Genomic DNA, 24,843 nt, shown 5'->3' with positions numbered 1-24,843 from the left:
CTCATCTATAAAATGGAAAAAATATGCAAATATGCACTGGAAACACGTATGCATGATTTCAGAGCATGATCTGGGCAATTCCATAATCTCCATGGTCCCTGCCACTCTCACCCTGTGTCCCCTGTCACAAGACCGAAACATCCCCTGTTCTCCCTCTCAGGTCCATCCCAAGCCCCTCCTCTGTGGGGAAGGTGGCACCATGCCGGTGTCCCTTCTGAATCAGAAGACATTCCCTGGGCTGCCCCAGGGCCACACAGACTCTAGACCTCCCCTCTCCCACCATCTCCACTCTGCCGCCCCTGCTCCCCCAGTCCTGGTGTATGCTCAGGGCTGTCCCCAAAGTCCAGCAGGTGCCTCCTCTTCAGCTCTTGCCCCTCAATGGGGCTTGCCATCAGTCCATCTCCACCCGCTCCCCTGGGATGCCCTGAACGGCTCCACATCACACGTCATCCAGACGCAACACCCTCGTTCATCTCCAATCCCTGCTTCCCAGCTTGGAAGCTGCTAACCAGTCTCCCAGGCCAGACACATCCCCCCTCAGCTGGTACTACTCCCAGATCTTTCCAGACCCCCACCTGGACGGCAGCTTTGGGGCTCAGCAGCCAGACTTCATGTCCATGGAGTCTGCGTTTCCTCCATGAGGCTCCACCTTGGAGTAATGGGCTTGGGGTCTCCTTCCCAAATGGGGGAGAGGCACATGTCCAGGCAAACCTGGGGGGAGGGGAGCAAACCGGTTCCCCCTGCCATGTCATCTTGTCCCCACTGCCTTGCTCTCCCCCCCACCCCAGGGCCTCTCCCTGCTCACCTCTGCACCTGCCCTCCTCTGTGTGGGGCTGTGCCCCCTCAGATGGCAGCTCCTTCCAGGGGTGGCTGCTGGGAGAAGAGGCCAGACCCCTGTCCCTTCAGGTTTCTGTGAAGGAGGCCGTGGCCCTGTGGTGGGTCCTGGGTTCCCAGAGCCCTGATCTTTGGTCGTGGGCTCGCACCCACGGGCCCTGCTGCAGTGCTGGGCTGGAGAGCACAGGGCTCAAACCCACAGTTTTGGCACAGTTATCTGGGTTCCCACTCCTAGTCATGGGTCTTCCACCTCCTGCAGCTGTTCCCCACCTGTGTGGCCTTTGCCCTGGTGGCCAGTGTGGGCACTTGGAGTGGGGGGGGGCACAGGTAACTGGTTCACATTCACCTGGCGCTTCTGCTTCATCCTGTCCTTCATTATCCTCATAGCGAGCTCTGTGGGCTCCCGTCCTGCCTCCCCCTCTTCGGGGACAGCGTTCTCATCACCTGTGCCTGCTCTGCCACCCTCTTCTGCCTCTCAGCCTCCATGGACTTTGTTACCACCTACATCCAGTTCTTGCCACGCAGCCCCTTCAGGGACTGCACCATGGCTGCCACTGCCGTCTCCTGCATCACTTCTGTGGCTTATGCCACTGAAGTGGTCTGGACCCGTGTCCTGACTGGTGAGTTCTCCTGTGATGTGTTCACTTTGCCGGGTCTGCTCAAGAGGCTGGAGATCTTTGTGGCCTGTGTCATCTTTGCCTTCATCAGCAGCCCCTCCCTGTACCAGCACCAGCCGGCCCTGGGGTGGTGCATGGCTGTGTATGCCATCTGCTTCCTCCTGTCAGCTGTGGCCCTCCTGCTGCCCTGGTGTGACTGGGGCAGAAGGTTGCTCATCCCCTTCCCCGTTTTCCATTTGGGGCTCACCTCGCTCTCTGTTCTCCTCTATGCCACGGCTGTGATCCTCTGGCCTCTCTACCAGTTTGACAAGCAGTTCGGTGGCCAGCCCCAGCGGTCCAGTGATGCCACCTGCAGACATAGACTCCCCTACGACAGGTGCACCTGGGACCATCCTGTTGGCTGTGGCCACCCTGACAGCCATCAACCTGCTGCTTTACGTGGTTGGCCTCATGAACCTGGCCTGTCATTTTTAAAATCAGGTTCTCAGGCTCTGCTCAAGAGCTCCTAAGTCCCTCTTGGAAATGGAGGTAACTTTCCAGAGTTCTGATGTCCCCTGACGTCCTCTTCCTGGGTCCCTCTGTCCCTTCTCACGTCCCTCCCCCTCATCCCAGTTTCTTTTCTGTTTCCTTCCCTTTTCTTCTTCTGCTCTGTCTCCCTCCCTCTTTTCTCTGGCTGCCCACACTCTGTTTTGCCTCTTTCTCTGTCTGCTCTCATCTTTTCTACACTTTCTGCTCTTTAGCGCTTTTTTGGTCATTCTTTGTTTTCTCATCTCTGTGTCCTGACCCCGTCTTCCCATTTTCCTTCTCCTAATCGGCCCCAAGACTTCTTCCTTCTCTGCCCCTGCCCCCTCCCTCCTACGGTGCTCAAGTCACAACATGTGCAGCTCTTCCTACTCTGGGCCTCCATAGGGGCCTCGGTGCCAAAGTGTGCCTTCCCTCCCGGCTGTGCATGGGGTGTAGAGGGTGGATAGTTTTAGGACCCCCTTTCTCCACTGGAGCAGGATGCATGGTGTACCTCCCATTTGAGTTTTAAAAAAAATCTCTGAAGGTCGATAATTTCTAGTGGCAGGAATTTTTTAAAGAACCCAACTAGGATCCATGAGGTTGCAGGTTCGATCCCTGGCCTCCCTCAGTGGGTTAAGGATCCTGCATGCTATGAGCTGTGGTGTAGGTCACAGACGCGGCTGGGATCCTGTGTTGCTGTGGCTGTGGTGTATGCCGGCAGCTCCAGCTCCAGTTCGACCCCTAGCCTGGGAATTTCCATATGCCCTGGGTGCAGCCCTAAAAAGCAAAAAAAAAGTATAACTATATATGTATCTATATCTAATTCCCAGGAGCTTCCGGATCCTATCAGGCCCTGCTGTCAATCATGGAGAGAGAAGTCTTGTCCCTTCTCTCACATCCATAATGTACTTTACTTTTAATCTTAATGTAAAGATAAAAGACAAACACAACAGAAGGAAAAAACCACTCCCCTCCTTCCAATCAACAGAATTTAATTGCCTCAAATTTGCCTCGAAGATTCCCCTCCTCACGCAAAGCGCACTCCCTGGGAGCCCCTCCCACTGCCTCCCCTCCCCCACATCAGCAGAGCTTAGGGAGTGGCCCAGCCCTGGGAAACTAGAGTTAGGCCCCACCCCCAAGGGGTAACATCCGGTCTCCAACTCTTAAAAGGCCTCCGCCAGCTCCTGGAGGCCTCTCTTTGAAGGTGTGTGCCCGAGCACCTGCTGGGTGTATGTGTTTGCTTGGGTTTGTGCATGTGCGTCGCTGTGCACACCGGCATTAGCACCAATAGCCCTTTACTAATGGTGGCTGTGAAGGGATCACAAGCCTTCTTCCTCCCTTCCTCTCAGCCACAAAGGCTCAGAGCCCAGCCTCCTTTGTGTCACCAGGGCCAGAGGGGCCAGGCCAAGCATAGCTGTGGGGGTGAGAGGGAGGGAAATGACCGGCACAGCTGCCACTCACTGTGCAGCTGGGCGTGCACAGCTGGATGGATGGGGAGGGCTCACAGGAGGGGGTCCCCGGAGGAGGCAAATCTAGAAGGAATGAAATAAAATTAATATTTTAAGGCAAGACAAGAACATTTTTTGTGTTTGGCTTTTTAGTTCCTCACTTGCAGCATATGGAAGTTCCCAGGCTAGGAGTCCAATTGGAGCTGTAGCTGCCGGTCTACACCACAGCCACAGCAACGCGGGATCTAAGCGGCATCTGTGACCTACACCACAGCTCACGGGGAATGCCAGATCCTTAACCCACTGAGCGGGGCCAGGGATCGAATCTGCTTCCTCTTGGATATGAGTCGGTGTTGTTACCACTGAGCCACAACAGGAAATCCACAGGAACAATTTAAACAAAAAATTTTCTGTGTTTGAGCCTCCTCCTTCCCCTCTAATGTGCACTGTGTGTATGTATTGTATGTTTACCAGATCTCCTTAAGGGCTGCCCGGTAAAGACCAATTTTCTTTCTTCTGGCCCCCACCATGTAAATCCTTAGAAGATACTACTTACTTATGGCTGTATTAACATCACTGGCTATATTATTTGTACTCTGCACCTCCTCCCCCCCCCTTTTTTGGCTCCACCTGTGGCATATGGGAGTTTCTGGCGCCAGAGAGGGAATCTGAGCCCCAGCTGTGCCCTGCACGCCAGCTGTAACAAGTCCGGCTCCTTAACCCACTATACCACGGCGGGAACTCCTACTCTGGCTTCTTTTACAAGATTTGTTTCTCACATTAGCAAATGTGTGACTGAGACGCCTGTAAAAATAGTGATAACCAGGTAACTTGAAATGATTGACCTGCTGTATAGTTCTATGACATCAATGATTGTTATAGTGTGACTCTACCTGTGGGAAGAAGCAACATGATGGAATAATTACATGGAGCCCAGCAGACCAGTGAGACCAGGGGTGCAGAGGTTTTGGCTGCTGTTAGCATGACTAGATGAGTAATAGCCCTGTGAGTGCCTATCAGTGAAATCCACGGACCTGGGAATGAGCAATCCCAGAGCCCTGGGACAAATTGGTTGCAACATACCTCCATATCTTGCTCACAATTACAAATGAAAGGGAGGGGAATGTGACATAAAGAATGGTGTCCGTTACCTGGTTCAATAAGAATCAAGTCATCAGCGTTCCTGTCATGGCTCAGTGGTTAATGAATCCGACTAGGAACCATGAAGTTGCGGGTTCGATCCCTGGCCTTGCTCAGCGGGTTAAGGATCTGGCGTTGCCGTGAGCTGTGGTGTAGGTTGCAGACACGGCTCGGATCCTGTGTTGCTGTGGTTCTGGTGTAGGCCGGCAGCTATAGCTCTGATTAGACCCCTAGCCTGGGAACTTCCATGTGCCGCGGGAAGCGGCCCTAGAAAAGGCAAAGAGACAAAAAGACAAAAAGACAAAAAAAAAAAAAAAAAAAAATCAAGTCATCAGGCACTGCTGTTGCTGACCTGCAATCCACCCAGAGAGGAACTGGAAACAAAATCAGGATGAGGTACTTAGTGCTTTGAGAAAACTGCAGAATCAGCAATCAGATAGTCAGATATTTTCAGGAGAAGTTTTTATGAACTTGGTTTCTTGCATCTTCAAGATGCAAATGAGTTCTTGCCAGAACTCACTTTCTTGCGTATTAGTGCTTGGTGTGCTTGAGTGCAAGTACCCGTTTCCCCAAATCACTTACATACTGACCCCCTCACTCTGTAACTCTTCAGAGTACTCACTTCTCAGAACTTTCTGAACAACTGTCTCCCAAGTCATAATCCTCATGTTGGTTCCGATAGAAGATTCCATTTCTTTCTTCCATTGACTATTGATTCATTTTTCATCAACAAAAGCAAGAAGGCATTGACCTCTGGAAGTCTCGGTGCAAGGAATCTCATAGTGATATATTTTCTGAATCAAATTGAATGCAACCCAGGAGGACAGCGATGTCTCTGTATTTTAGCAAAAGAATTGCCCAGGAGTGGGCTCAGCTGAGTCTCCCTGTCCAAGCCTCATGGTTCAGGAGGGCAGCTGCTCCATCCCTCCTGTTTGGTGGGGGTCGAGAGTCATTTGTCACAATTCCCAGGCAAGATCCAGTCCCCTCACTCTGGAGTTCAAAAGAAAGTGTAAAAGCATTTTGCTTAGTCCCACCCTGTGGTCATAGAGGAGGTGCAGTTGGACTCGAGGGAGGTGGCAGGACTTGTCCACAGTCCTCCTGTGTGTGGCAGAGTAAAGGTGGGACCAGGTGCCCTGGTTCCCAGGCAGCTGTCTTTCCACCGCCCACGTTGCCTGTTCCAAGGGTGGCAGCAGCATCCTCCAGGCTGGCATCAGCTCCATCCCGCCTAGTTCTGCACCAACCTGCCACCTTACCCTGAAGGGTCACTCACTTCTGGGGGGTGAGTTCCCTCCTCATCAGGATGGGGGAGAGGGTGCCAGAGACTCCTGGTCCCCTCCCAGCCCCACCTCTTCCCGGTGCCCCTGACTAGGGCAGGTCTTGAAGACTCAGGCATGGAGAGGGGAATTGCCTCCTTCCCTGCGTTCACCCTCTCTGCTTGTTTCCTTTGGCTGCTGGACTCCTGTTTGTGGGTCATGTCTTTCCTGATTAGACAGACCCTCCTTCCCCAGGACCCTTGCTTGACAGTTGATGTATGTCTCTTTCACAACACGTGTTTTCTCAGTCACTTTACAATGGTCCAACTCCCCAGCGATTCTTCTCAAAAACACAAGGTGCTTCCAGTGCCTCCAGAGTCTGAGGTCTCCCAGCCTCCCTTGTTCATGCACATCCTCGACTTTCCACTTCTTCAGAGTCCAGCTCAGCAGCCCCAGGGCTCTGGTCCTGTGTGGGGAGCTCACATTTCCTTTACAGAACCCAAAGTCCTTTCTGCTGAGGGTGCAGAGGGGCTGATCCAAGAGAAGAGGAAATAGAAGCCCAGAGTGTGAGAGAAACAGACCAAGGATTCACCCCTGGGTCCAAGTCACATCTGCTCCTGACTCCAGTTAAGTGGCCCCACAGCCCTGGTTGGGTCCCCCCTCGGGATGCAACGTGAGGAGCATTGTGAGCAGAGCCCAAGAGATCAGGTGTCTCGTTCCAGTTCTGCCATAAAACAACTTATGATCACAGATGGGTCTTGTCCCTGTTCTGAGCCTCATCTTCCCATTTATAAAATGAGCAGATTGGGCTAAAATCATCATTTTTGAGCTGTGTTCTCTGGACCCCTATGGTTCTGGTAAGGTGGTGGGGGTTGTAAGTAGGATGTTGACTTCACCACCACTTTCTCTAACCAGAGAAGCCTGGCAGGAATAAAGTTCCCACTCAAAATCTCATTTGAAAATGAGATGGGAAAGACAGGAAACAACTGAACAACCAACATTTTAATCCTTAGGATGCTGGCAGCCACAAGAGGGAATATTATACAGCTGTAAAAAAATGAGGGTGCTCTCAAAATAATGATAAGGGAGTATCTACAGGATATATAAGTAAAAATAGTAATATGCAGAACCACATATGCATATCATTTTTAATGTAAGAAAAGGGCGAGAAATAAAAATAAATTTATCTATAAATAATTGACTTGCATTGGAGTCAAGCCCATTGTGGCTCAGTGGAAATGAATCTGACTAGTATCCATGAAGATGCAGGTTCCATTCCTGGCCTTGCTCAGTGGGTTAAGGATCCAGCATTGCTGTGAGCTGTGGTGTAGTTTGCAGACTCTGCTTGGATCCTGTGTTGCTGTGGCTGTGGTATAGGCCAGTAGCTACAGCTCCAATTCAACTCCTAGCCTGGGAACCACCATATGCCATGGGTGTGGCTAAAAAACAGGCAAAAAAAAAATAATAATATTTGACATGCATTAAGAAACACTGGAAGTTCTCCCATGAGTCCAGTGGAGTGGTTCCCTGGTGTTGGTGGGGGAGGAAAGCTGAGGGCAGTATGGTTGGAGACTTAGCTTCAAGTGAGGTTTCTCAGTCTCTGGCTTATCAGAGCATGTAGATTTGGAACCGTGTAAGTACATTACCTTTCTGAGGAGACAAAATTTCAGTGTGAAAAATACACCCAGTGGAGAAGCAGGTCAGGAGGAAGCTAGTTGGCTAGATGGTCTCCATAGTCCCTGCCTCCGTGATGGGCAGGCTGGGGGAGGGGATAAGAGATGCCCACACAGGCCTGTCTCCAAAGGCAGGGGAAGGGAGGGGCCTGGGGTCCAGGGCCCTGGGGAGGGGGAGCTGTGGCCCCCAAGCCCACCTGCTGGGTGGCCAGGCCCTCCCCCAGCCCTTTAGCACCACAGTTGATGGAGAAGCCCTGGCTCCAGGCCTCAGGCCCTTCCCTTGCTCCTGCCTGGCCTGGGCTCCCTGTCTCCCAGGGCCGTGGCCAGAGGTTCCCTCATCAGCAGGAAGCCAGAGCTGCCCCACCCACAGTCCAGCGGGTCAGAGCCTCCTCCAGGCAGCAGTGGCTCCAGCTGCCGCCAGCCCCAGACTGTGGCCTGAGCCATGTCCAGGACAGAGCCCCAGGGCACAGATGTTCTTATTCTCTGGCTCTGGACGAGCTTCTTGGAAAAAATCATCGAGCCGGTCTTCCTGAATCCACCTTTGAGTGGAGAGAAGAGGCGCTCTTCTCTGCTGTGGTCTTGGGCACCTGGCTGTCCGCCCTGCTTGGGGGTGGCAGCACTGGCTGCCCATCCATACAGCCCTTGTCTTTGTCTGGCTCCTGTCCAAAGTTACAGAGGTGAGTGGGTGGAAAGAGGGTGGCACGGCTCCAGTCAGCCCCTGCCTGAGCTCCCCACACTCCTTCTGGTATTTTCTGGCTGCCTTGCCCACAGGAAGTGGTCTGGCTGAGATGGGGGTGCTGCTGCAGGCCCCATCAGGACACACAGGAGTCCAGGGATTGACTCCTCCCCCAGAGAAGGGGCAGGGGCTCAGCATTCGCTGAGGGTCTATCATGTGCTGAGCTTTGCAGGAGACAGACTTGTATTCAAATCCAGGCTCTGGCAGGAGGAACTGTATGACCTTGAGCAAAGGACAGAATGTCCTCTCTGAGCCTCAGTTTCTTCACCTATTAAATACATACGAAATAATAATATCCATGGTGATAAAATGAAATAGAGTTAGTTTAGTCACCTAGACAGACAGCTGCTTCTAAAAAATACTGACTTCTCTATCTTTCTCGGGTTTAATATACAAATTCAATGCCAAACAGGGTTTAAGATCCTGAGCCCAAGAGCTTGAATTCAAATCTCAGCTTCTCTACTTACAACCTGTGTGATCTTGGGCCAGTGATGCTCCCTGTGCCTGGGAAGATGGGGACAGTGAGGACATGGCTCATGGGGCTGCTGGGAGGAACAAGGGGGTCTGGAGCAGACCTGCCCTGCAGTGAGCACTGTGTGTGTCACCTCTCAGAGCTGTCGTGTCAACACCACCCCACTGCAGCCCCAGGGCTCAGGGACCCTTTCTGAGCTGACAGAACGTGTGAGCTGAAATCTGAGGCTTCTTCCAGAGCCAGACTGGGCTGGTGGGGGTTGATCCCAGTTGGTCTTCTCTGGGTCTGCTCCTGAGCAGGGGTGGGAGGTGGGGGAAGCTCAGTGCAAGCCCATCCCCCACCCCCACTCCAACAGCATCTGTTTCCACAGATCTGTCCAGTGCTTTGCCTGGAAGGGGAGTGAGCTTCCTCAGGGAGCAAAGTTCTCCTAAATGACCCATCTGGTCCACCAGGCTGCTCATGGGTGGATAGGTCCCCGTGGCCTCCTTCCCTCCCTGCCTTGACCCTGACCAACCATCACCCTCTTAGCACCACTGCCAAGGGAAGTCACTTCTGGATCCCAGCGGCAGCCTGTCTGCCTCTTGGGCTCTCAGCTGCCCACTGTTGCCATCAGCACCATCTCTCGGGACACCTGATCCTCTCAGTGGTCCAAGTCCATGCTGAGCCGGCCAGTTGCCCATTAGCCCAGACCACTGCCCCCCAGTAACACTCTTGTTGCTGGTCTAGGACCACACTTTCTGCAAATCCTTTTTTTTTTTTTTTTTTTTTAAAGCATATGGTTCTTCCTGGTGCTTCCGATAGGAGGAGAGATTTCTAGAATATTTTGTTCCTGGACCTTGCAGAGGCTGGCAGGGCCCCAGATCCCGTCATCATCTCTCTCACCCTCTGTCCCCTCCCACAGGGCCTTGGCGCCCCAGCTTCTCTATGCATCTCCTACAAATTTCGTTTAAGTCTTGTTCCTGGTGCCAACCAGAACTTGCTCCAGTATAGGCATATAAAGTCACAGTTTTCTGTATCTTCAAGCAAACAGGGCAGCTGAGCCACCAGCCCATTAGTAGGAAGCCATTACTTTTATATTTAAATAAGCCTAGCAAGTTCTATCTTACAGTAGACTATTTTACAGTCTATGGTAAAATAGAATGCGAACTTTTGCATTCACTTTCAAATAAATATGAGCCTTTGAAGATAAACACTAGAATATCTATCCACTAAGATGGGGTATTGTCTCCTTTATTCATGGATGTATTCCCAGGCTGAGAAGAGGGGCTAGCACAAGGAAGATGTTTGTTGAATGAATATAACACAAGCTTACAGATGCCAGCTGTGGCCTGGACCTCCTGACACATTTATTCTGCCTTTAGGGGAAATATCTGAGAATCGCTTCATCGTGTTTTATCTCATTTAATCCTCCTAACAACCCCATGGCCTTGTCGCCTCCTTGGAGAGGAGCCCCTGAGAACCTGAACTCCCTTGCAGATTTGAGGATGTTTCTATCCTGTGATTCATGGTGGGAGAAGGGGCCTCACCCTCAACAAGAAATGTAAGAGGCCAGATAAATATTTGACCTGCCCCCCACGTGGGACCTAGACACATACCTCAGGAGCAGGTGACACACAAATGCAAGGTCACATCAGAACCCCTTTTTCTGGGGCCTGTGGTAATATCTAGGTATGTGCTTCTAGACCAGCTGCCCTGGGCTGTGCCCTGGCTGTTCAGCATCCCTCTGTCCTGGTCTGAGCTTGTTCTCAGGCTAGTCCCTCACTAATAATTCTCTACGTGACCCAGCATCCTTCTCTGGTTAAACTGCCAAAGGAGTTCCTCTTGACTAGTATCCATGAGGATGCTGGTTCTGTCCCTGGGCTCAGTGGGTTGAGGATCTGGCATTGCCATGAGCTGTGGTGTAGGTTGCAGATGCAGCTTGGATCCCATGTTGCTGAGGCTGTGGTATAGGCCGGCAGCTGCAGCTCTGATTCGACCCCTAGCCTGGGAACCTCCATATGCCATGGGTGCAGCCCTAAAAAGAAAAATAAATTAAAAAAAATTGCTGGAGCTGTTTTTTTGCAGGGTGTATTCAAGAATCTTGAAGTCAAACAGCCAAAGCTATTATATCCATTTTCTGGATGAGGAAATTGAGGCTTAGAGTGACACTGACTGAGCACAGGGTACGTGCGCCAGGCTGAGCTCTGATCTCAGTTCAGGGTTGGGGGCAGGTGAGATGTAAGGGGAAAGGCCCTGAGATGACCAGAAGGAACTGAAGGAGTTCTCAGTGTCTGGAGGGAGGGAGGAGATGGTGGGGAGGGGTCTGAGCTTGTAGGGCTTTGGAGGTGAACTGTGGAGTTTGTACTTCCTCCTAAGGAGGCAAAGAGAAGCCTTCAAAGTATCTCAGTTTGAGCTCAGTCCAAATCAGATATTGAGGTAAAGAGCAGAGATGGATGGATCAGGTAGAAGCTTCTGACAGGTGTCCAGGTGAGGGGATAGATGGATCTGGACCAGGCGGTGGCTCTAGAGACGAAGAAGAGTGGGTGGATTCATGAGGGTTTTGTGAGGAGCATCTGTGAAGGTGGTACCTTGGCTTAGATTGGAAAATGGGGATGGGGCAGTGTATGTTGGGGGTGGGGTTTCAAGAGACAGAACTGGACATGATGAGTGAGAGGTGCCCTGAGCGATGCAGAGGGAGAGATTGGGAGAGAGATGGACATGACCTTTGATGTCAATAGAGATCAGCTCCAGATACATGAATGGGAAGTTGTCACCACAGGGCCCATTCACTTCATTCAGCATTCCTTAAATGTCCCATCAATAGAGCAGGTTCCCCTGTCCCCCTAACCCCTATACACCAATAATCGTCTTTTTACCTGGTTTCCATTTGTCATGGCATTTATCACCCACTGACCTAGCATTACATATTGGTTCACTTATTATCCATCTCCTGAACTAGAGTGTCAGCTCTATGAGGGCAGAAACTATCAGATCTGTTCTCTGCTCTCTGTCCAGTGCCTAGAATAGTGCCTGACACACACTTGGAGCACAATAATATGCACTGACTTTGTACAATCTTAAAGCCACTGGCCTGGAGGAAAAAGAGCAGATGCACAGAGCAGAGGTGGTCTCAGCCCAAGTACTGAGGATGTGAAACACTCAGATGATGGGAGAGAAAGACGGATGAGAGGCTGAGCAGCTGGAGGAACATCCCCCCAAGGAAGGTTTCCTGACTCAGGTGAATTGTGCTGAAAGATCTAGTGATGAGAACATGAATATACCTTGAGTTGCCCAGTGGGGCTCCCTGGTGACCTGGTGAGCAGGGCTTCCTTAGCGAGGAGGGAAGAGAAGGCAGAGAGGGGCTTGGAGCAAATGAGAGGAGGGAGAATGGAGAGGGGGTGTCGGTCATGTTCAAGGTGCTTGTGGAGAAAGGGTGCAAAGCCTATAGCCTGGAGGGTGTAGGATGGAGGGTTTGCTTTTGTTTGGTTTTCAACTGGGAGATGCTGCCTCATGCCTTGTGCTTGATAGGTGCCTGGTGCATAGCAACCCCTTGATAAATGTCACCAGTGTGTCCCTTGGTCCTCCTGCTGTGCTGGGTGTGACGAGCCCTCAGGGAAGGAGAGGAGCTCTGTCAGGTGGGGAAGAACAGGGAGGGAAGGATGTTCAGGTCATGCACAGACCTCTTGTTCCCGGGTCAGGTAAGGATGGACTCATCCCTCCTCTGCCCTTCCTTCCATCACTCGCCTGTCTCCCCGCTCGGTCAGAGCAGCGGGTCTGAGGACAGTTCTGGGAGTAATGAGGTGAGCAGTGGAGCAGCCCTGCCCTCAGGGATGTCACAAGAGAGCATGGGAGGGGGAGGGGAACCCTGGAAGCTCTGGTGTGAGGATTAAGCAAGGAGATCGGCAGGGGCATCCTGGGCAACATCCAGCTCATCCTCCTCCCTGGTCCCCAGGGCCTGGGACAGCCCTCAGCACACAGGAGATGCCAGATGCATATGGACTGAGTGCAGAACAGCTTCATCATCACACTTTGCTATTGTCTTTCAAGCACTTGCTGTGATCCAGGTCCTGGTCATCATTTCATCACTGCAACCACTCTCTGGGTGGCCACTGCGAGTTCCGTGCTGGAGGGATATAAGGCTGGTGTGGTTCTGATATTCTGCTTGGGTGAGACGGGCTCAGAGAGGGGAGCTGACTTGTCTAGCCTCAAAGAACTTTTTATTGGCAGAATCTGACCATAAACTCTGATCCTTTTCGGTTCATGACCTGGCCCTTGGACTTGAAGGAAAAGGGCAAGGCAATCCTGAGTGCAAAAGATTTTCCACCAACATTTAAAACGCACTGGTGTCGTTTTTTTTTTTTTTAACGAATACTGTGGGCAGAATATTTGTTTCACAATTCATAGTTGGAAGCATAAATCCCTAATGTGAGGGTATTTGGAGGAGGGGCTTTTAGGAGGTAACTAGGTCATGAGGTTGGAGCCCTCGTGTATAGGATTAGTGCCCTTATAGACAAGACCAGAGGGATGGTCTGCAAACCAGCAAGAGAGCCTTCCCCAGATGTCCACGCTGCTGGAGCTTCAATCTCTTTTTTTTTTTTTTTTTGCTTTTTAGGGCTGCACTTGCAGCACATGGAAGTTCCCAGGCTTGGGGTTGAATCAGAGCTACAGCTGCCAGCCTATACCACAGCCACCAGCAACACCAGATGCCGACCCACTGAGCAAGGCCAAGGATCAAAACCATGTCCTCATGGGTACTAGTTGGGTTTGTTGCTTCTGCGCACAGTAGGAAGTCCCAGGTGCTTCAAGCTTGAATGTCCTGCCTTCAGAACTATGAGGAGAGGATGTGGAAAAAAGGGAACTCTCTTTCACTATTGGTGGGCATATGAATTGGTACAACTACTATGGAAAACTGTATGGAAGTTCCTCAGAAAGCTAAATATAGAACTACCATATGATCCAGCAATCCCACTCCTGGGAAACATCTGGAAAAAATTTTTGATTGAAAAAGATACATGCACCCCTATGTTCATTGCAGCACTATTCACAATAGCCAAGACGTGGAAACAACCTAGATGCCCATCATCAAATGAATGGATTAAGAAGATGTGGTATATATACACAATGGAATATTACTCAGCCATAAAGAGGACAAAAAAATGCCATTTTCAGCAACATGGATGGAATTAGAGACTCTCATACTGAGTGAAGTAAGTTAGAAAGAGAAAGACAGACACCATATGATAGCACTTGTATGTGGAGTCTAAAATATGGCACAAATGATCTAGCTATAAAACAGAAAAGATCACGGACATGTAGGACAGACTCCTGTTTGGCCAGGGGGAGGGGGAGGGAGTGGGATGGACTGGGAGTTTGTGGTTAGTGGATGCAAACTATTGTATTTGGAGTGGATAAGCAATGAGATCCTGCTGCATAGCACAGGGAGCTATATCCAGTCACTCGTGATAGAACATAATGGAGGAAATGTGAGCAAAAGGATGCAATATAGATGTATAACTAGGTCAATTTGCTGTACATTGTAAATCAACTATAATAAAAGTAAATTAAAAAATAAAAGTACAAAAAAAAAAAAACTATACACAGCAGATGTCTGTTGTATAAACCGCCCACTCTATGTTATTCTGTTTAGCAGCCCAAACTGCTAAAACACTGGGTCCTGGCAACACACACAAGTTGTGTAGTTGGAATCTTTCAATCACCATCTAAGGGGCAGGCATGACAGAGCTGGGGTGAAAGTGTCGCCTTCCTGGAGGACCCAGAAATAGCTAGTCTACTATTTCCAGACCTGGTGCTATCCCCCATTCTTGAGGCAGCTGGTTCCTGCTCCCTGCTCCAAAGCAAAGCCGTGGTGTATCTGTATTCAAGGCTACCTGTCACTGGATGCCCCTCTGTGTGTGCTTCGTTGTCTCCGACCCCCTGCGGTAACCCTGGGAGGGTTATTATCATCCTCAATAAACAGGTCATGAGCTGGACCTCGAAGGGCACTGCTCAGGCCCTCCCAGCCTGGAAACCACTGAGCAGGGCTGGCCTCTAGCCCCCTGCCTTCAGGGTCCTGCCCTTTCTACAGCTACCCTTTGGGTCAGGCTCCTGGGGCTTTCGAATTGCAGGAAGAGGCTTCAGCTGTGGGTGCTGTTTTCCAGCTGTTTCCCCTCCCCTAGAGGAAAGACGCTAGCTCACAAAGAGAGAGTTTGTATTAAAAGTCCACCCCGCCTTTCTGTAGACAGTGAGGCCCAGGTGCATTTAGATCTGAGCCCACCGGCCCTACCAGCTCCCCCTTAGCCCAAGCTCTTCCTCCAGACGGAGGGTTGTGGGTGGGTGGGTTGCGGTGTCCATCAAGCAGAGCTGCTCCAGCCTCCCCTGGAGGACACAGCCGGGGGCAGAGCTGGGACTGGCTGGCAGAGACAGAGCCTCTCCCTCTGTCCGAGCCCTAAACGCTGGGGATGGAACAGGACCATGAAGACACAAGGACATCCCGTCTTGAACAAGGGACCAGCCCAGCATTCCCTGGGCCTCCCCTAGCACCTGGGAACAGAGGCCAGTGGGCTCCACCAGGAACCACAGCACACGGCTTGAAATCAGGGGGAAGCGGCCAGGCCAACATGTGCCTTTTCCCCTACGTCTCAGCAAAGCTACTCAGACACTGGTGCCCCAGCAGGAAAAGCCTATGTTCTTTCCACACAGAGGAGAAGTTGTTCCACCAGTGAGTAAGCTTCTTGGCCCTGGAGCCTGGCCTGGATTGCAGAGAGTGCACTGGGCAGGAAGCAGGCATGGCTGGCTACCACTCTTGGAACCAGACCAGGCTTTGGGATGGGGCTGGGCCCCTGGGGAGAGGGCCGGGGCGTGTGCCTGAAGACAGTGAGCAGGTCCTAGAGATTCCTTTCCTGAATAGATGCACGTTTCCTCACCCAGGCTGGGGGGAGGGCAGGGGCAGGGGGAGGGCTATGGGGTCTGAGCGGGGTAGGCACCCTTTCTAAACCCCTCAGCAGCAAACAGGTCTGCATTAGAGGTGACTCAGGTGTGCTCAGCGAAGCGGGGCCATTTTTGATTCATTTTATTTTGCTTTATTTTATTATTTATTTATTTTAAGGCCACACCTGAGGCATATGGAAATTCACTGATAGGGGTCAAATCAGAGCTGCACCTATGACCCACAGCAAAGTCACAGCAATGCCAGATCCTTAACCCACTGAGTGAGGCCAGGGATCAGACTCACATCCTCACAGACACTAGTCGGGTTCTTAACTCACTGAGCTGCAATGGGAACTCAGTCAGGGGCATTTTAGAGTGTCCCTCTTCAGACACTCCAGATTCTCCTTGATGCCTTCAGGGTTAGGTGGCAGGAGGTGATCCTGTCCCTGTGTCTTAGTTCATTCTGTCACAGTAGCAAGAAAGTGCAGGTCTTTCCAAAGCCAGCCCTGGCCTGAGGGCTGTGCTGTTTCCCTGGGTTCAGCTGAATCCTGGTTCCCTTCCCACTTTTCTTCACTTGATAAGAATCCACTGAGGGCAGTTCCCATCGTGGCTCAGTGGTTAACATACCCAACTAGTATCCATGAGGACGTGGGTTCAATCCCTGGCCTCGCTCAGTAGGTTAAGGATGCAGTGTTGCCAGGAGCAGTGGTGTAGGTCGCAGATGAGGATTGGATCCCGTGTTGCTGTGGCTGTGGTGTAGGCTGGCAGCTACAGCTCCGATTAGACCCCTAGCCTAGGAACCTCCATATGCCGCAGGTGTGGCCCTAAAAAAACAAAGACAGGAAAAAACAAAAAACAAAAGAAGAACCCACTGAGAATGGGGTTTGGGGGAAGTGGGCAGTGAAGGGACCAGAAGGTCGTTGTTGGGATGTATGGTGAGGCAGAGTGGACGTGGGATTTACATAAAGGGACAACAATGGAGAAGCTGGGGACCTTTAACCTGAAAGTCAAAGACTCAGGGTCGAGATGGGGACATGACTGCGGTGCGAAGATGGGGACAGGTCACCATGTAGCGGTGAGGTGGCCTTTATCCCGGAGGAAGCCTCGATGGGGTAGACCTGGCCGCCTAAACCCGGGTCCCCGGCCCTCTGAGGGGGGGCCTTCCAGACAGGGAGTCCTCTGTCCTTGGACACATCCAGGCCAAGGGCACTTGGCCCCCGGGGGCAGGTGGGAGGTGGACGAGGGCTCAGGCCTCAGACTGGTCCAGACACAGCCCTGAAGATGCTCCCACAGGCCAGCCTTTCTGCCCGGTCACCACCAGCCAGGCTGAGTGGCGCCTGCCCAGGGCAGCCGGGCCAGCACTCCCAGTTCTGACAAACCTCGGGGCTGGGTGGCTCATGTGTTTCCTGGACGGGCCCTTTAGGGAGCCTGGGAGCAGAGGCCCTGACCAAGCTCATCGCTTCTCTTTCTCTAGGTTCACCCGCCGGCACACCTGGGGCAGGACAGGTGGTGGCAGTGGTTTCCCATGGGCCCAGGTGACAGCACACGACATGGTGTCCTGCCATGGCTGGGATGCTAGGTTGACCCCACCCTACTGGACACCCTCCCCCAGGGCACGATCCTCCTCCCCCCCTTACATGGCTGACCTGCCGGGTCTGTCATTGTCCCAGGACAGCGGTCACTCATCGGCCATCACTGCCCTCGACAGAGACAGGCCCCAGGGTGTTGAGGACCTGGGATGGGCACCCAGGGCAGGTGCTCTGTGAGTGGAGACGATGACGACAGCTGTCCAGGAGCACAGCCCAGGGCAGGACGCTGGCAGTGGTGGGTCAGAGGGAAGGTGGGGTGGGTTGGACACTAACCTGAGGAGGCAAAGGGGGGTGGCTAAAGGGCTTGGGAAGCAGAGACCAGCAGGCCAGGTGGTGCTGAGAGGCCCACAGTCCCTTCTTCCTGTTGCCCAGGCTGGACCCTGACCTGCCCTTTTCGGACTTGAGGGCAGAGGCCAGGAGGGAGAAGGAGATGCCAGCTGATGCCCGAACAGGCTGGGGTAGGTTTCCCTGTGGCCCCACCTGTTTCCATGACAGCCCTGGGAGTTGGGACGAGCATCCCTATTTCACAGAGGAGGATGCTGAGGGGGACTTGCCACGAGGGGCCAGCGGGGCTCTGGATGTTTCCCTGGTCTGCTTGCTGAGGAGCTGCTCAGGCCGCGGGGAGCAGGTCAGGGGAGATGAGGGAGCTGGGGCTCAGGAGCCAGGCTTGGTTTCCTAAAGGTAAGAGTAGAAGAAAGCCGCCCAGGCAGGGTCACTGCAGGACCCGGAAAGAGAAAATGTGTGAGGCACAGAGCACAGAGCTACTCACAAGCAGCCACTCAACAAACATCACATTCTCTGCCTCCATCCTTTACACCCTTGGCGAGTAAATCCAGCGATTGCGGAGTTCCCGTTGTGACTCAGCAGAAATGAATCTCACTAGCATCCATGGGACGTCCATCCTAGCATCCATTCAATCCCTGGCCTCGTTCAGTGAGTTAAGGATCTGGCATTGCCGTGAGCTGTGTCACAAACGTGGCTGGAATCCCTCATTGCTGTGGTTGTGGCGCAGGTTGCAGCTGCAGCTCCGATTGGACTTCTAGCCTGGGCACCTCTCTATGTCATGGGCATATCCCTAAAAAGACAAACAAAACAAACCCAACATTTTCAGCATCACCTCCAGGTGTGTCAGGACCAAGGAAGGTTAGGAGTCTAGAGGGACAGCAGGACCAGCTCTTCCTTTTTATTAGGCTCAGGTCTGAAGGGTCTGTTCATGGGTCCGGAGCTTGACACCTGCCTCTGAGCTCCTCTCCCCTTCTCAGCCCTTTGATGGTGGGGACCCTGAGCTCCCAGAGGGGAGACACTCAAGCCAGGTCGGCTGACCTAAGCTGGTGGTGTCTCTACAACATTCCGCCTCTGCGCTTCCCACTGACTCTGCTTTATCCATGGAGAAGCTGGCTGCACAAAAGGCAGGGATCCCAAGAGAGGGGCTGGGGCCACAGCACATGCTGCCCTCTGGGTCCTCACCCTCACCTCAGTGCCAACCTGGGAGATGGGGGCCCCTCCCTTGGTTTTCTCTCTGCTGGGGGCATCCAATTCCCAGATGCAGATGCAGGAAGTGGGGTTAGAGATCCTTTGGGAAAGCTATTTCTCTGGGAATCCTGCTTCCTCTCCTTTCCAGGAATCCTGAAACCCTGGAAAGAACCTTGGGTGGGGAGTCCGGGAGCCTGGGGTCACTTTCCAGGCCAGGCTGCACCACTGCCCAGCCCCCTCTGAGCCTCAGCTCAGTGGCTGAGTGAGGGCAGCTTAGAGGGTCCCTGAAGCAGCCCCCTAACCATGTCAATGGTGCAACCTTCACACTTCTTGCCAAAGTGTCCGTCAGGCTGGCTCCACCTGCAAGGCAGCCTTAGGGAGAGACGGCCCAAGGGCTCCCCCTGGTGGCCGGTCGCAGCCAGACCCACAGCCCCGCCCAGCAGCTTCCACAGTTCAGAAAACCCATCACAGCAGAGGTCAGGACACTTACACTGGAAAAACAGGGCAGAGAGAACCCAAAGAGGTCAGGCGGTAGCTCCCCACCCTCCCAGATCAGGGTCCCAGAAATCAGTGGTGCAAATGGAAGTGGCACCATTGCAAAGCAATCTGAGTGAGAAGCAGGGAAATTGGAGGTGGATTTGAATCTCTTGGGTTCTTCCCCTCCCCTGGGGTCCCTCATCCATGCTGGGTGCTGTTTAAGGCTCTGCATGAACCTGTGCCCTCTCTCTGCATGAACCTGCGGCCAAGACAGATGGCAGGGGCGGGGCTGCACTGGCTACAGGAGTCCACCTGGTGGTGCCCAGCCCTTAGTTCCTGAAACCCACTTGGGCAGAGGGGATACAGGCGGCCCTTCTCTGGTTGCTGACCCTGAGTGCTGGAACTGCTCCACCCTACCCTCCTTGGGGACTTGCCCCAGGGCTCAGCAACCTTTCCCTTCTGACTCTTGAGACACGGAGTTTTTGGGGAGTAGGGCTCTTGAGCCCCTGTCCCGACCTTGAGTAACTGGACTGTTTTCAGGGGACCCTACTCACCCCCCATATACGTGCATCACAGATGATTTCTCAAGGCAGCCCAGGTAACTTCCTCTGTTGCGAGAACAGAACACACACACACACACACACACACACATCCAAGTCCCCTACCTCAGTCTTAGTGGAGTAAAGTGGGGAACTCCTTCTTCTCTGGTTGTACATATAAGACCTGTCACAGTGGACACAGTTTGAACTCAGGGTTCCTCTCTCACTTTTTGGAACACCCCCATTGGACATCTGCCACTTTCCTACTCGGGGAATCCCAGAGGCTTCTCTGTAAGTGAACGTCACCCCCGTGATTACAACATAACCGTGGCTTCCTGCTGAGTCCCAAATGCTTAATGTGGTAGCAGAGCTGTGAATGGCCTGACCTTGCCAGAAGCCACATCTTGAACCCACCTGTCTCCTCTCCCTCAAATAAACAGTCCTCCGTCCTTCCTGCCCTGGCTTCTCCTGGTACTGAAGCAAGTGACAGCCCCCCCGCCGCCCCGGTCCCCTTGCAAGCAGAGCCCTGGTTCAGGAACCCTCATTTCCTCAGTGCACACACCAGACCACCATCAACTCTCAGCAAAGGGTTTTAATCCAAATATTGGAGATCACAACAGCAATCCACCTTCTTCAAAGGTTTCATAGTCACCCTCTCTCTCTAGGGTCATACGATGGGGTTCCCAGAATCCCTGAGTCAGAGAAAGAAAAGGGGACCATGGTGATGAGTGTGGGACATCATTATTAGGGTCCAGACTCCTTGTCATGCCTCCAGAGGGCTCTCTGGTTGATTTGGGGACCTCTGACAATTGGGTTATCTTCTTAATCCAATTGTCTGTTGATGGGCACTTGAGTTGCTCAAGGGCGAGCCCTGAGTATGGGTCCAGGATTCTGACCACCCCGACACCTGAGGGAAAGGTAGTGCAGGAGTCACCTGACTTCCTCCTTCAAGGCCAGCTTCCTGCCCTGAGACCCAGGGATCCATGGAATGTCCGAGGGTGGGTGGATTACAGAAGGCAATATTTGAGTATAGGTGCATGTGTGTTTCTGGGATAGTCACCTTCTCAAAGGGATTTGTGTGCAGAAAAGGTGAAGCGTTTCCATGGGCTCTGTCATAGCTCCTGAAGAAGTAGGGTTTCCTAATACTGCTGATCCACACAGAGTAAGTGAGGGAGCATGGATCTGAGCTTCTGTCTGGCTTGGCCCCTGAGCAGTGACCCCTCCCTCCCTTGACATCAGGGGAAACGTGTTGAGAAAGATGGGGTAGGCTCTCTGAGCATTAGACTGTCTCCTTCCCAAGCCACAGAATCAGAGCATCCTTGGGTGGAGGGACTTGAGAACTTTTGTTCAGCCCTGTCCCTTGTACCCCAACCCTGGGCCCACCCAACATCTCCCAGGGAGAGCTTGGTATGGACGGGGCTCCTCCTCTGTGCTGTGTGGGTTAGTACCAGTCACAAGTTGTTCCTGGTCCACCATGAGATTAGGTACAGAGAGAGAGAGAGGGAGCAGCTAGAAACTTGTATAGCAACTTGACTTTGTCCAAGGATCCAAGAGTATGAGGAGAGTCAGTCAGTGTGGCTTGGACGTTAAGTTTGGTGTTAGGAGTGTGTTCTGACGGCACAGCTGCAGAGGCAGGAAAAATAACTATCCGGATTAAGGAGGCTGGGCAAGTGCATCAATGCACGGCTTCCTTCAGCAAGAATGTCTTGCCAAAAAAAAAAAAAAAAAAAAAAAAAAACCAAACAAACCCCAAATAGTAAGCAAAACCAAACAGTGGGGTTAGTTAAATGTTTTTTGAAAAAATGAATTAGGGAAAGAGTGACACAATCAATTGAAAATTACTCTCTTCTTATGTGACAATACGGGAGCTAATCATCAATGACCTGTTGCAAAGTAAAATGTTACTGAGGTGGCAGTCCCATAAAATTACAAAAACTACGGAACAAACTCTTTGAGCTTCTGCAAGATAAGTTTGGTCCCAGCATTTCAGTCCAAACATGTCAACTTGCTTGTTTATTCTATATCTTCAGTACTTTTAATAACTTTAATACTTCCATGTGAATGTCATCATGCTTTTTATTAAAATTTTATATCATGTTTTAGCCATTCTATGCACATCAGACTATTTTTCCTGAACCTTTATTATTTTTAAATTGTATCATTACCCTTCCTGGGAATCTCAAACATTTTCTTAAAGGTAAAATTCCAACTTTTCCACACGACAGTTATGATCCTCTCCAACCTGTCACTGACTCGTGTCTCCTGCCTTGGTTCTCACTGGTTTTTATTAAATAAAGATTGCATACAATTGTAGTGCTATCTCATTGGGGTTATAATCTGCATTTCTTGGATTACTAATGATTTTGAGTACCTTTTCATGTGTTTTATCTGCATTCATATATCACAGGTGTCTTTGCAAAATATTTCATCATGTTGTTTTCAATTAAACTATGCTATTAAAGTAAATCATTTATTTCTTCTATTCACTCCGATTTTTCTATATAGCCCAAGTATCGACTGGCACAATTTATACATTTTCCCTAAACAACATAATTACTGAGAAGCCGAATGTAATACACCTAAATGATTTGTCATAGAGCCTAAGTTTCCTCACCTATAAAACGAGGCTGGCAGTATAATCCACAATCCCTTTCCTCAAGTCCTTGAGTCAGATGTGCTCCAGAATTGAGACTCATTCAGCTTCAATCAGGTGACACGGTGCATCTACTCTAGAGGACATAACAGCCCCCTGGACACTGAATGTACCTTGTGATCAAGCACAGAAGTACTTCTGCAGCTGCCCCTTTGGATGTTCACACTAAGGGAAACCAAGACCATTAAGTTGTCTCATGGCTTTTCATTTCAAAGCTTAGAATCAAAGACGTTTTTAGAAAATTACTTTTCTATTTTCATTGCCTTGAAAGTTTGGGGTAACAGATAGGGACCATCCTACCACATGTCTCTGTAGATAAAGGCACACAGCTCATAGAGATCCAAACTGTTCATGGTTGGAGATCAGACCCAACCCGGCTGTGAGGTTTTGGATAAGACCAGTCTCCTGACAAGGCCAAGGGTGATGGCAGGGGAAGCATCATTCTGGAGCAGCCGTGCTGTTAGCCAAGCATATGGGCCATCGGTTCAAACTCCACAGATCCTGAGCCTTTTCCAGACATCTGGTTTAATCCATCTTCAGAGCCAGATTTATTTCTGGCGAGTCCTCAGCAGAGGCCACTGCCATGTTGGTGGCGGGGTCCATTACCCCTGTCATGGTTTTTCTGTGGTCGTCCTCAACCCTTGTGGGCTTCGTCTACCGCCTGCTGCAGCTGTTCCTTATCTGCACTGCCTGTTGCTGGTGCTCAGGGTGCATACTCAGAGGGGGGGCATAGGTGATCGGTCCATATTCAACTGGTGCCTCTGCTTCATCATGAACCCCATCATCCTCATAGCTGAGTGATGGGAGCTCAAGGATCGCTTACCTTTCTCTGGGGAAGCCTTTTGCGTCACCTCCTCCTGCTACGCAGCTGTCTCCTGCCTCTCGGTCTCCATCACCTACCCCAGCACCATCCAGCTCTCGGCTCACGGCCCCTGCCAGGCCCAAATCATCTCCACAACTGTACTCTCCTTCACGGCTTCCGTGGTTTATGCCACTGAAGTGGCCTGTACTGGGACTGGCACTGGCACTTGGTATTAAAAACAGCTTGTCCTGCCTTTGCAGGGAGAAGAAAATGGGCACTGCCAGCCTCAAAGCTGATGTGAGCCTGGAGTTTCTGTTTCTTTTTTTCTGTCTGGAGAGCAAAAATTACTGTGTGGCCCAATTCTTAAAGGAGAAGTTTCTTTTTTTTCAATTTTGTTGGGGTGGGTAGTGTGTTGTTGGGTAAGGATTGTTGCTGCCATAGTCAAGGGAAACACATTGCTTGAGTGTGTGGTGCACCTGTTTCTGCGTGCAAGTTGCTTTCTGTTGTTGCTTCCTGCTTCTCTGGAACCAAAGTGTAATGTGATCTATGTGCATGTGTGTGAATGAAAACATACACATGTATTTAATTTTTACTTAAATGATTTTTATTTTTTCCATTACAGTTGGTTACAGATGTATTTTTTAATTCCATGCAGCTTTTGGTTCCCATCAGTCCCTGTTGTCACTAATAGAGAGGAGTCTTGTCTCCCACATCCATAATATTCTTTATTTAACTTCAAAAGAAAGATAACATAAAACAACCCCCTAATCCACATTCCTAATTGCCCCACATTTGGCTAGAGTGCAGAAGCAGCCCAGCAGGTTGCCCTCCTCACCCAAACCAAGGTCTCTTCTGGACCCTCCCCCACCCCCCACCCTGACCTCAGCCTGATCCTGGGGAGTGGCCCTGCCTTGGGAAGCAAGAGGTTGGGCTCTTAAAGGGGCCCTGCCTGCCCCTGGATGCCTTTCTTTGAAGGTATGTGCCTGTGAGAGAGAGTATATATGTACCCTTGGACATATGAGCATCGAGACCAGCAGCCCTTTCCAGTAACTGGTGGCTGTGGAGGCACCACAAGCCTCTTCCTATTTCACTCTTGGCACAAAGCCCCAGAGCCCAGCATCCCAGTGTCAGCAGGGCAGAGGGGCCAGGCAGCAAGGCTGTGGTGGAGAGGAGGGGAAGGACCCTCAGGGCTGCCTCTCACTCTTGTCCAGGAGGAAACAGGAGCTCCTCACCCAGGGGCAGGCTGGGTGGATGGGGAGGGCTCACGGAGGTGGTCCCCTTGGCAGGAAAATCTTAAGAAATAATATAATAATTTCCATATTTTAAGTCAAGACAGGGGACATTTAAACAGAAAATTGTTCTTTGCCCATTTGGGCCTTCTCGCTCCCCTCTAGGGTGCATGGTGTCTCTGCATTATCTTTAACCAGACCTCCCCAAGGGCAGAAATACCTACTCACCCAGAAAGGTAAGTTTTTTCTTCTTTTGGCCTCAGTCATGAATGGCCCTAGAAGATGACACTACTTAATTAGGACTTTATTAATGTCACTAGCTGTATTATTTGTATTCCTCCTATTTTACAAGATTATCATTTCTTGCACTAATGAATGTGTGTGGGAGCCTCCAATAAATATAATGACGATTAGGTGATTTGAAACAATTGACCCGATATGTGTTTCCGTAAGACCCATGACTTTAAGAATGTGACCGAAAATAGGAAGAGGCAAAAA

General features: G+C 51.3%; 1 pseudogene; it reads left to right on the top strand.

Annotated features, from left to right (window-relative positions):
* Nucleotides 200-23,115, top strand: LOC100155069 (annotated as a pseudogene).

This window comes from Sus scrofa, chromosome 7 (assembly GCF_000003025.6).
Source record: "Sus scrofa isolate TJ Tabasco breed Duroc chromosome 7, Sscrofa11.1, whole genome shotgun sequence".
In the NCBI taxonomy this organism is placed as follows: Eukaryota; Metazoa; Chordata; class Mammalia; order Artiodactyla; family Suidae; genus Sus; species Sus scrofa.
Note: the sequence above shows the minus strand (reverse complement) of the source record. Positions and strands in the feature narration are given on the sequence as shown.